The sequence below is a fragment of the Prionailurus bengalensis genome, chromosome D4 (assembly GCF_016509475.1).
Source record: "Prionailurus bengalensis isolate Pbe53 chromosome D4, Fcat_Pben_1.1_paternal_pri, whole genome shotgun sequence".
Lineage (NCBI taxonomy): Eukaryota > Metazoa > Chordata > Mammalia > Carnivora > Felidae > Prionailurus > Prionailurus bengalensis.
Window position 1 is genome coordinate 572,282 of NC_057359.1, and position 12,631 is coordinate 584,912.

Below are 12,631 nucleotides of genomic sequence, written 5' to 3' on the forward strand. Positions count from 1 at the left end.
ATTTTATCTTCTTTTCTGTTTGCTATCCCCATTCTCACCTTCCTCCACTGGAATGCCTGCCGATAACCTTTGAAACAAAAATTAATCTGGCGACAGAATTTAGTGTCTTCTACTCAGAAGGTAGAACTCTGATTTGCCTGTTTACAGTAGCACAAAAAATATTTTACAGTATCGACTGAAATGGAAATAGAAGCTTCTATTGACCAACTACTGTTGCTTTTATTTTGTAGATGTAGAAAATCTCATTTCAGTGAGTTGTCTGTCCTGCAGAGTAGTGGTAGAGTAGCAGTTAACTGCTTAAATGCTACATTTTTATACTAGTGTTTTCATATTTTCAGCAGAGAGTTAACTTGTATTTCTTGGCAGTGAACTTGGAGCTCATCGTTTGGAAGGCTCTTTAAAGTTTGTACAAAGTAATAAGGTAAAAATGAGTGCTGGAATTTGTTTTTGTGTCCTCAAGTAGTGTTGACCATTAGATTTTTACAAAGAAATCACCAGATTTATTTTCTTGTACTTCAGGTTTTTTTTAAGCTTGCTGTGTTTCAAGTGATGCTTGGCAGTATTGTAAAAATCTCATCTATTATTTGAGACACTGGTATGTGAAACATGGCAGACCATATCTGGGCCAAGATTTCATCTTGTTACTGATCTTGTCCATATGTTTCCTATTAGTCTTTGTTCTTAAGTCTTCCACACTAAGGAAGAGAGAGCAAATCTGTGTGATTTTTCCAAAAGTCATTGTGTGTACCCTCACAGTTCTTTTGGAAGATAAACTTTAAATTGAAAATTTAATTGTTGTATAATTCTTTATTTAACACACTGTGATTTGAATTTCTGAGTAATTGTGTTGTTCATCTTCCTAACAAATGTGAAAAGAATGTGTATCAGTCAGTAGCTAGAGCACAGAAAATCACACGTGTCTAGGAGATTTGAAAGAGGTGGACGGTGTCCAGGAGGCATGGGTTGGGGGCAGGGGGATCCGGGGAGTGCTGGCTCAGTCAGGCCTTAGAGGACAAAGCAGAAGCTGTAAGTGATGGTCATAGTTCACGGTTTCAGGCTGGTGGTTATAATTGCAGCAGTTTGGAGAGAGAAGTCCACTGAATCCGTGAAAAGTCTAAGTTATAATCTATGATTTTAATTTAATTGAGTAGATATAGTATCTTCATAGCTGAATAGTGCTGGCAGAGAAAGGTCAGACTGACACCTGCTGAATTGTGGTAATTAAGGACTGTTTTCATTACATTCATTCAGCTAATACTTATTGAGCACATGCTTTGTTCAAGGCAATTTTAAGTGTTAGGTACTCAGCAGCAAGTCCCTGTTGTCAGGAAAAGGAAGATAGAAAATAGATGAAGTGGTACCAAGTGCAGTGGAGGAGAATAAAGCAAGATGGGGGATTAACAGGAATGACACGGGCACAGGCCAGCAGTTCTGACGCTCCTGTGCACGCACACCTGTGTGGCTGATGGGGGAGCCAGATGTCCCGCTGCTGGACCGAAGTTACAGACAAGCAAGGGGAGGCAGTGGGAACGACACACGCAGCGAGGGGCCAGAGTGGAGACCTCAGCATGAGCTCACGTTCGGGCTGCTCACACAGCTGGCGCCAGGCAGACATGTTTCTAGACGTGTGTGTGCGCACGGGCCGGGGTACAACACCTGTCTCCTGGCTCTGTCGGCTGGGAGCGCGGAGAAGCAGTGACTGTCCAACAGCAGCAAACAGCCAGATCTTGGCCTCAAACACCATTCTCCAGTGAAAGAAACCAGGCTCCTTGAAGAAATGACTGATTGCAGGACTGGGACACGGAGCATTCACGATGAGCTGGGAGCACCTATAGCACCAGGAAGCAAGAGATATAGGAAATCTCTGTACCTTCGCAGTTTTGCTGTGAACTTAAAATTGCTCCAAAAAGTAAACGTCTGTTAATAAAAGGTTTAAGAAAGGAAGCTACTATTTTAGATAGTTTTGCAAAGACCTGAATATAGTGAAGGAGCAGGCCAAGTTGGTATCAGAATGGAGAAGACAGTATGGCCGGGGGTGAGTGATCTGGGCAGGGAGGGTATCCTCAGAGAGGCAGCCAGGACCAGCGTCTAGGTCTGACATGCTTGCAAGCCTCAGCCTCACAGCATCCCACATCAGATCAGTTTGGGAGGCACATATGACCCTTCGCCGATGAGCTGCCTCCATCAGAGCGACCATTCAGGGAGCCCTTCAGTAGTCTGAACACTCGACGTCACGCGTGCCCGGCAGACAGTGTCCATCTTTGTGCGTCTGCCCACGCTGACTGGCTTCCATTCTTTTCCCATAGTTGGTGGCCCCGTCCCAACTGCACCCACTGTCTGATGGAAGCCAGAAGTCTGGGAGTTCTCTAAATAGTGCATCCCAGAGTGTGGCGCAAGAGCCATCCGTGTCTGAATTTGCAGGGGCTGCTGATTTAAAGTTCAGGTGGCAGCATCTCCGTTCCTTGGACCTGCAGAATCAGAAGCTCTAGACGCAGCCCCAGGAACTTACACTGTTAGCATGTGTTGCGGGTGCCGTGAAAACTTGAGAACCACCGGTCTCACTGTCAGATTGGGTCTGCTACTTGAGCCCTTTGTGGTCTAGCACAGGACTCTCTTTTTGTTGTGTCTGTGTCTCGTGGTCTTCCTGCCACCATCTTTTTTCCAGTGACCAGCAACTCTCCCTGAGATGTTGCAGTAGTGTCTTGACTTGTCTCCCTGTGTTCACACATCTCCCTCTCTAACCCATCTTTCAATTTATTCTCTATAAAAGTAAATCTAACTGTACAGTGCTTCTGCTTAGAATCCTCCAGTGTTGCCTCATATTTTAAAATAAATTCCAAAGATAGGGGCACCTGGCTGGCTCAGTTAGTAGAACATGTGAACATGTTTGGTATAAAACCGAGGAGGGGTGGGGGGGGAGAAGAAATTAAAAAAATATATATAAATAAGTAAAAATACATTCCAAACATGACCTTCTCGTTTAAAGAATTCTGACACCTACCTCTTGCCCATTCTTGGACCGGGCGACTTGTCTTTCTGGCCTCCAGCTGCCTGCTCCTTCCTCTTCCTTCAGACACCAGCTGGGTACCCTAACAGTTCAACTCATTTCTGACACTGTCTCTACAGAGTTGGCATCACATCCCACAGGTTAAGGGCTCACTCCCCCAAGACTGTCCCCACCTTGGATGCCAGGCACAGCACAACTAGTAGGTTTGCAGCTTACCCACCATCTCTGTGCCGCCAGGCTGCAGGTTCCCACAGCCCCTCTTCAGGTTTTATAATTTGCTGTAATGGCTCACAGAACTCAAATGCTTATATTTATTGAATTATTATTTAATAAAGCATATGGTAAAGGCTGCAGGCATAAAGCCAGATGAAGGGATACATAATGTGAGGTCTGGGGAGGCCCTAAGTCTAGGAGCTTCTGTCCCCTTGGAATTGAGGTATACTCTGCTCTCGGTTCTTGGACATGCCCACCAGCCAAAGATCTTTCTGAACCCTGGACTTGAATTGAAGGGTTTTTGTGGAGGCTTCTGCATGTAAGTGTGATGGATGGTTAACCCAATCTTGAGCCCCTCTTCTTCTTCAGAGGATGGGGGATGGGGCTGAAAGTTCCAAGCTTCTCATCATGGCAGGTCTTTCTTATGACCACCAGCCATCAAGGAACCCACCCAGAGTCACCTCCTTAGAACAAAAGATACCATTACCACCCAGGAAATTCCAAGGACTTAGGACCTGTATGTCAGGAACTGGGGGCCGACACCAAATACATATTTCTATGTCACGAGGTATACCACGAAAACTCCCTGCAGCTTCTATTCCCAACCCCCTGCTTCCCATCCCAGTAGTCACTGCTAAGGACCCATACGTTGTAGGACTCCAGGGACACTTTCACGGCCCTTGAAACCTTCAGTAGAATAGTGTGGTTATTTTCTTGTGAATCTTTCTAGACTTATTTTATGCACCTAGAAGCAAATATATATATATATTTAAAAATTATTATTTTTAGAAAGAATTCTTGCATGAAATTTTTTATTTTTTAAAAAAATTTTTTTAATGTTTTTATTTATTTTTGAGACAGAGAGAGACAGAGCATGAGCAGGGGAGGGGCAGAGAGAGAGGGAGACACAGAATCTGAAACAGGCTCCAGGCTCTGAGCTGTCAGCACAGAGCCCGATGTGGGGCTCGAACTCATGGACCGTGAGATCATGACCTGAGCCGAAGTCAGACGCTCAACCCACTGAGCCACCCAGGCACCCCCAAATTTTTGATGTTTTTAATCCTTTCCTAATATAAGCGCTGATGCAATTAACAACTTTTTATACATCATTGCATGTGTGTGCAGCTACACTTGAGGGATAAATCTGCAGACAGGGGCACGCTCTCCACGGAGAGCATCAAGGGCACGTGTCGAATCCTCCTTGCTGTGCTTGCTTGATCAGGGTGATCTGGTGGGTGAAAGTGGTGCCGTGCTTGGAGCATCCACTTTTCTTACTGTGAGTCTGTTGGAATATCTCTGACATTTTACATCTGTGTCTGCGGCTTTTTCTGGAGCAGTCTGTGTCTTTTTTACTTTTTTTTTCTGTTGTGTTGTAGGTGTTTTTCTGGTTAAGTTTTGGGATTTCTTTATAAGGGAAGTTAGGCCTATGTGCTGTGACTTAAAACTGTTATTTTCCAGTTTGTCATTTGTCCTTTGACTTTGCTCGTGACCATTTTGCCACAAAGACTTGACGTTGAGTTTCTTCGTTTCTACTTAAGGCTCTATGGCTTTTTGTGTCAGAGTCAGAACCACCTTCCCCACTTCCCCATTATCAGAAAATTTCTCCCACAGTTTCTTCTAGGACCACTGCGGTTTCTTTCATTGTTTTTAGTTTTTGCCCTCAAACCTCTGATTTGTTAGAATTTATAGTTCCTGTACGGTGTCATTCACCTGAATGTTTTGCGGACGCTCTCCCCATGTCCCAGTGGTGTCCCTTGAACAACCGCTTTCCCCTGTTCAGTGTGAAAGGCCGCTGTTCCCACAGCAGAATGAGTTTTTCCTGGACATTCCACCCTTTTCTCTTGAGCTGTCTGCCAACTATATGGTTATTTTATAAAACCATCCTTAACGTGGCCCCTGGTGTTGATTTATCTGATACCTTACATTCTACTGTAATCAGTACTTCTTAATTGATTTTTTAAATTAAAGATGTTACTTTGAGATAATTGCAGACACTTACACATTGTAAGAAATAACACAGAGAGATCTTATGTGTGCTATAGCCTATTTCCCCTAATGATAACATAGTTATCAAAACTTGCAAAACTGTATAGTATGTTAGTTACCACAACCAGGATATTGAGGGTGCGGCCATCAAATAAAGGATGTTACCCTTTTATAGCCACAGAAATGTCTTGTTTGTCTCCCTCCCTTCCCTAGCTCCTGACAGGTAATCTATTCTGTTGTTCCAATTTTGTTATTTTAAGAATACTATATAGGGGTCCCTGGGTGGCTCAGTCGGTTAAGCGTCCGACTTCGGCTCAGGTCACGATTTCGCGGTCCGTGAGTTCGAGCCCCGCCTGGAGCCTGCTTCCGATTCTGTGTCTCCCTCTCTCTCTGGCCCTCCCCCGTTCATGCTCTGTCTCTCTCTGTCTCAAAAATAAATAAACGTTAAAAAAAATTTTTTTTTAATAAAAAAAGAATATTATATAAATGGAATAATATAATATATAACCTTTTGGAATTGACAGTTTACTCAGCATCAGTCTGTGAAGATTCATACAGGTTGTTGATCAGGTTGTATATCAATTTATTCTGTTTCGTTACTACTGTTCCTTAAAAAGGATGTATTTATGAGTGGTTTAACTGTTCATCTGCTGAAGACTGTGGGTTGCTCTGGTCTGGGGCTATTACTAATAAACATACTGTAAACACTCCTATACATATATTTATGTGAACATCCGTCTCCATCTCTCTGGGGTAGATGCTGAGGACTCTAACTGCTAGGTCACATGGTAAGCCCATGTTTAGTTTTAAAACATCTTATGAACTGTTTGCCGTTTTAAATTCCCACTGGCCAAGTATGAGAGATCCACTGTCTCTACATCCTCAGCATCTGGTGTTACCTTGAAATCAGATAGAACGAGTCTTCCCTTTCTTCCAGAATTATTGTGCCTGTTCTGGTTCCTTTGCCTTTCCACATAAGTTTTGGAATAACATCATCTCAATCTACAAAAAATCTTGGTGGAATTTTGGTAGGAATTACAATAAAAATGTATAGCAAATTTTGCCTGTTTTTTTAAAGGTTTATTTTATTTATTTATTTTTTTTTAAGTTTATTTATTTTGAGAGAGAGAGAGAGAGAGAGAAAGCATGAATGGGGGAGGGCCAGAGAGAGAGAAGAAAGCAAGAATCCCAAGCAGGCTTCACACCACCAGCACGGAGCCTGATGCGGGGCTTGAATCCACAAACCGTGAGATTATGACCTGAGCCTAAATTGGATGCATAACTGACTGAGCCACCCAGGCGCCCCTAAAGGTTTTATTTTTAATTAATCTCAGAGCCCAATATGGGGCTTGAATTTACAACCCTGACATCAAGAGTCACATGCTCTACTGACTGAGCCAGCCAGGCGCCCCTTGCCTGTTTTAATTAGGTTGTTTGTCTTATTATGAGTGAAGGGTTCTTTACATATTCTGAATACAAGTCCTTTTATCAGATATATGGCTTACAATCTTTTTTCTTCCAGTCCATGGCACAAGTTTTTCATTTTCTTAATAGCATCTTTTGGTACACATACATTAATTTTGTAAAGCCCAAATTATTTTTTTTTCTTTTATAGTTTTTTCATGCCTTTTGGTGTCAAGTCTAAGAATTTAATTGCCTGACTAACTGGTTAAAGATTTCTTCCTATCTTCTTATAGAAGTTTGTAGTTTTATCTCTTAAATTTGGGGCTGTGATCTGAGTTAGGTGTTTGTTATTTTTTTTTAATATTTACTTATTTTGAGAGAGAGAAACAGAGCATGAGCAAGGGAGAGACAGAGAGAGGGGGAGGCGCAGAATCCGAAGCAGGCTCCAGGCTCTGAGCTGTCAGTACAGAGCCCGATGCGGGGCTCGAACTCACAAGCTGTGAGATTGTGACCTGAGCCAAAGTTGGACGCTCAACTGACTGAGCCACACAGGTGCCCTTATTTTGAGTTAGTTTTTGAATGCATTGTGAGGTTAGGGTCTAATTAGTTCACTTTTTTTTTTTTTTTTTTTTTTTGCATGTGAATTTCACGTGAATATTCCAACTCTTCCAGGACAATATGTTGAAAAGATGATTATTTCCCCATTGAATTACCTTGATATCGTCACCAAAAATCTGTTAACCGTGAATGTACAGGTTTGTTTCTAGATTCTCAGTTCTGTTCTATTGTAGCCTTACTGGTTACAACAGCTTTATATTACATTTTGCCATTAGGTGGTATACATCCTCCAACTTTGTTCTTTTTCTAAATTGTTTTCATTGTTGCAAGCTTTTTTGTGTTTCTCTGTGATTTGGGGAACTGGTGTGTGTGCGTGCGTGTGCTGTCATAAGGTAACATGATGATTGAGTGCTTGGTATTTGAACACTGCATTTAAATGCTTAGTTTATTGTTGTCATATGGTATGGGCTCAGTAAATGCTAGCTACTGTTCTTTTCTTGTAAGATTTAAAAATTTTTTTTAAATGTTTATTTATTTTTGAGAGAGAGAGAGAGAGGCAGAGTGCGAGCAGGGGAGGGGCAGAGAGGGAGACACAGAATCCAAAGCAGGGTCCAGGCTCTGAGCTGTCAGCACAGAGCCCGATGTGGGCCTCAAACCCACAAACCTTTGAAATCATGACCTGAGCTGAAGTTGGATGCTTAACTGACTGAGCCACCCAGGCGCCCCTTGCTTGCAAGATTGTATAGTCTTGTGAGGATACTTAGATATTCTATAAGTATATAAAGCATAATTCTGCTTGTCCATTTTTCAGATATTCCGTTCCTTTGTTTTCCTAATTCCTATTAGGAAATTAGGAATTTCCTATTTTTTATTAGTCAGACCATGTGTGACTGCTTCTAGGTAGATGCCCTTGTTCACCTTTTTTTAAAAGATTTATTTTGAAGTGATCTGTACCCAATGTGGGCTTCAACTTACAACCCCCAAGACCAAGAGTCACATGCTCTAACAACTGAGCCAGCCGGGTGCCCCCATCATGTGTTTAACTTTTTAAAATATGAAAGTAGTGTTTAAGATTATTTTTTTTTAATGTCTGTTGTCTGTATTTTCAGGCTTGCACAGTATATTAGAATAAGACTGCCCTCCCATGGTGAAAATTCGGTAATTGTCTAATAAATTTAAGGGGCTCTTTTTTAAAAATTTTTTTTAATGTTTATTTATTTTTGAGAGAGACAGAGATAGAATGCGAGTGGGTTAAGGGCAGAGAGAGGTGGGGACACAATTGGAAGCAGGCTCCAGGCTCTGAGGTGTCAGCACAGAGCCCGATGCGGGACTCGAAATCACGAGCTGTGAGATCATGACCTAAGCCGAAGTTGGACACTCAACCAACTGAGCCACCCAGGCGCCCCAATGGGCTCGTTTTGGGGGGGAAAATTTAGAAATATGTATCTTTTTTAAGGTATGTGAATTAGAGATAGGCTATTCTGTGGTCTCAAAATGGGCAGAGACAGTAGACTCCCCATAGCTGTAGGGTCACAGTGACTAACCAGCCCCAGAGGCTAGTCCGCACAGCTTGTCATAAGTCACGGGTCTTAAGTCTCCTGTTCTCTCTGGGGAAACAGTTTGCTCATCAGAGGAACTTGAGTGAAGCTGTTTCTAGTTGCAGAGTTCTCTTGGTCCCTTTGCTCCAGATGCTACTTCATCTTTGTCCTTCTGTTTCTTGGGGGATACCGTTTTGTAGCCAACCCTTTCCTTCAATCCCAGCTTAGAATTCTTAAGAGTCACCTTTGAGACTTAGTCCAACATCCTCTGTGTTTTCTGTGGAATTATATAGTATTGCTACAAGTACCCTTTAGGTGAGAGGAACACTTTGGTTTCTTCAAGGTATTGAAGTGATTAGGCATATGGATGAGAGGGGGATTTACAGACCCAGGAAGCAGAACTGCCCTTATGTTTCCTCAGGTTAGCAGTTATTCAGCAAATTTATAAAAAGAAACTTTTAAGGAGTGAGCTGTGCTGCTGGTGGCCAAGTTCTGATTGGTGGAAGGAGTTAATGAATGGATGTTTGCTGGGGTGGGGAGGGAGGAGGGGGAGGTGAAAGTGTGTGGCCTGGGAAGGGCTTGGACGAGCCTCTGGGGTGATGAACATAGTTTGTATCCTGATCTGCTTCCAACAAAAGGTGCTAAGACAACTGGATATCCACATCATACCACATGCAGAAATTAACTCAAAATGGAACACAGACCGAAGTGTAAGAGCTAAAACTGCTGAATATTAGGAGAAAACATGGATGTCAGTTTTTATGACCTTGGATTACACAACGGTTTCTCAGCTATGACACTAAAAGCACAAAAAAACAAAAGAAATTTAATTAAAATCAAAATGTAATATTTTTTAATGTTTATTTTTGAAGGAGTAGAAGTGAGGGAAGGGCAGAGAGAAGGGGACAAAGGATCTGAAGCGGGCTCTGCACTGACAGCAGAGAACCTGATGTGGGGCTTGAACTCATGAACCGTGAGATCATGACCCTAGCTGAAGTCAGACACTTAACCGACTGAACCACCCAGCTACCCCTTGAGATTTTTTTCTATCTTGAAGTGCTTAATAAACCCAGTAAGTTGTCATGATTCATCTGTTTCCAAACTTTAATGGATTTCAAGTGAGTAATATTTTATATTCACCATAAAATGGGTTTGTGGCAAAAAACTTTGGTTGTTTATAATTTTTATTAGTGATTTGTTTATTTGTAAACTTATAACCAAAAATGGTTAACAGCTGTGGGATGAAGAGCAAACATTAACAATAGGAAAGTAATTGCAGTGATTGCAGGAATCATTTCCAGCAGTTTGAAATTTTTTGTTCTTTTTTAGAAAAAGGTTAACTTAGGGGTGCCTGGGTGGCTCAGTCGGTTGAGTGTCCGACTTCAGCTCAGGTCATGATCTCACGGTTCGTGGGTTCGAGCTCCGCGTCGGGCTGTGTACTGACAGCTCAGAGCCTGGAGCCTGCTTCGGATTCTGTGTCTCCCTCTCTCTCTGACCCTCCCCCATTCATGCTCTGTCTTTCTCTGTCTCAAAAATAAATAAACGTTAAGAAAAAAAAAGGAAAAGGTTAACTTAGCTAATTTAAATTCTGCTACTGAGATAATAGACTGATTTGTTTGTTTAGGTAATTTTTTTTTGTTTTTTTTGTTTTTAATTTTTTAGTGTTTATTCATTTTTGAGAAAGTGTGTGCATGTGCATATGTGCACATGAGCAGGGAGGAGCAGAGAGAGAGGGAGACACAGAATCCGAAGCAGGCTCCAGGCTCTGAGCTGCCAGCACAGAGCCCGATGCAGGGTTCAAACTCATGGACCGTGAGATCAAGACCTGAGCTGAAGTTGGACACTCAACCCACTGAGCCACCGAGGTGCTGTTTAGGTAATTCTAACCTTATGAATTTGATTATTAATTTCAAGACCTGGATTTTTACAATTCCAGTGAACTTTGACTTTTCTTATGTTCTTGTAAGTGACATGATATCACAGTTTTATTTTTATGATACATTGTAGTAAAATGGGTTATTGAAATCATTGGAACTTTAGAATATTTTAATTTTAATATGATTATCAATGTAATACAATCTCTTTAAGGACATCACAGTCTTTAATTTTTCTCATCAGTCAGTAATTGTCCAGTATAACAGTTACTCATATTTTATGAAACTTTGTGGCTTACAAATCATTTTCACATTTTGTTTTTGTAACTGATGTATAGTCGACATACACTGTTATATTAGTTTCTGCTGATTGGACAAGTCATTACAGCACTCAGTGTTCAATGTGGTAAACATACTCGTCATCTGTCACCACACGTTACTGCAGTATCATTGACTATATTCCCTGTGACTTACTTATGTTATAACTGGAAGTTTGTATCCTTAATCCCCCCACCCACATCTCCTCTGGCAACCACTAGTTTGTTCTTTGTATTTAAGTCTGTTTGGTTTTTTGTTTGTTGGTTTGTTTTGTTCCTTAAATTCCACATATAAGTAGTCATGTAGTATTTATCTTTCTCTAACTCATTTCACTTAGCATCATACCTTCAGGGTATATTCATATTGTCACTAATTGCACGTTTTCATTCTTTTTTATGTCTTGGTAGTATTCATCTGAGTAGTATTCAGCCATAAAAAAGATGTATACACCACATCTTCTTTAGCTGTTCATCTATGGATGGACACTTGGACTGCTTCTGTATCGTGGTTATTGTAAATAATGCTGCAGTAAATGTATGGGTGCATCTACCTTTACAAATTAGTGTTTTCATTTTCTTTGGGTAAACAACCAGTAGTGGAATTAACTGGTTCATACGGTATTTCTGTTTTTAATTTTGAGGGACCTCCATACTGTTCTCCACACTGGCTCCATGAATTTACATCCCCTCCAACAGTGCATGAAGGTTCCTTTTTCTCCACATCCTCCTCCACACTTATTATTTCTTGTCTTCTTCATCTTAGCCATTTGTGCAAGTGGGAAGTGATACCTCATTGTGGTTTTGATTTGTATTTCCCTGATGATGAGTGATGTTGAGCATCTTTTTATGTGTCTGTTGGCATCTGAATGTCCTCTTTGGAAAAATGTCTCTTCAGACTCTTGCCCTTTTTTAAATCAGATGTTTGCTTTTTTCATGTTGAGTTGTATAAGTTCCTTATATATTTTGGATACTAACCCTTTATCGGGTATGTCATTTGCAAATCTCTCCTCCTGTTCAATAGGTTGTCTTTTAGTTTTGTTAATGCTTTCCTTCGCTGTGCAAATGCTTTTTATTTTGGTGTAGTCCCAGTAGTTTATTTTTGTTCTTGTTTCCATGGCCTGGGGAGACATACCCATAAATATGTTGCTATGGCCAGTGTTCAAGAGATTATTTGTCTATGTTTTCTTTTAGTTTTATGGTTTCGGGTCTGACATTTAGGTCTTTAATCTATTTTGAGTTTATTTTTGTGTATGGTGTAACAAACTGGTCCAGATTCTTTCTTTTGCATGTTGCTGTCCAGTTTTCCCGGTACCGGTACCATTTATCGAAGAGACTGTCTTTTCCCCATTGTATATTCTTGCCTCCTTTGTAGTAGACTAATTGACCTATAAATATGGGTTTATTTCTGAGCTCTCTATTCTGTTCTATTGATCTATGAGTTTTGTGCTAGAACCATACTATTTTGATCACTACAGCTTTGTGTAGTTTACCTTGAAATCTGGTGTTGTGGTACCTGCAGCTTTTTTCTTTCTCAAGATTACTTTGGCTATTCATGGTCTTCTGTGGGTCCATACAAATTTTAGTATTATTTTTTTCTCATTCCTTGAAAATTCACATACATTTTGTCATTCAATCTCATGGCAACATAACTGATCAGTATTGTCACCACTGCCCTTTGTAGATGAGGAGACTGGCTCAAAGAGATACTGACTTGCCAGAGCTATAAATGGAGCT

General features: G+C 41.1%; 1 protein-coding gene across 4 annotated transcripts in view; it reads left to right on the forward strand.

The window, feature by feature from the left end:
- LOC122474716 (centromere protein P) overlaps positions 1-12,631 on the forward strand; it is a 231,176-nt gene that overhangs the window by 103,293 nt on the left and 115,252 nt on the right. The gene's annotated exons all lie outside the window — the stretch shown is intronic.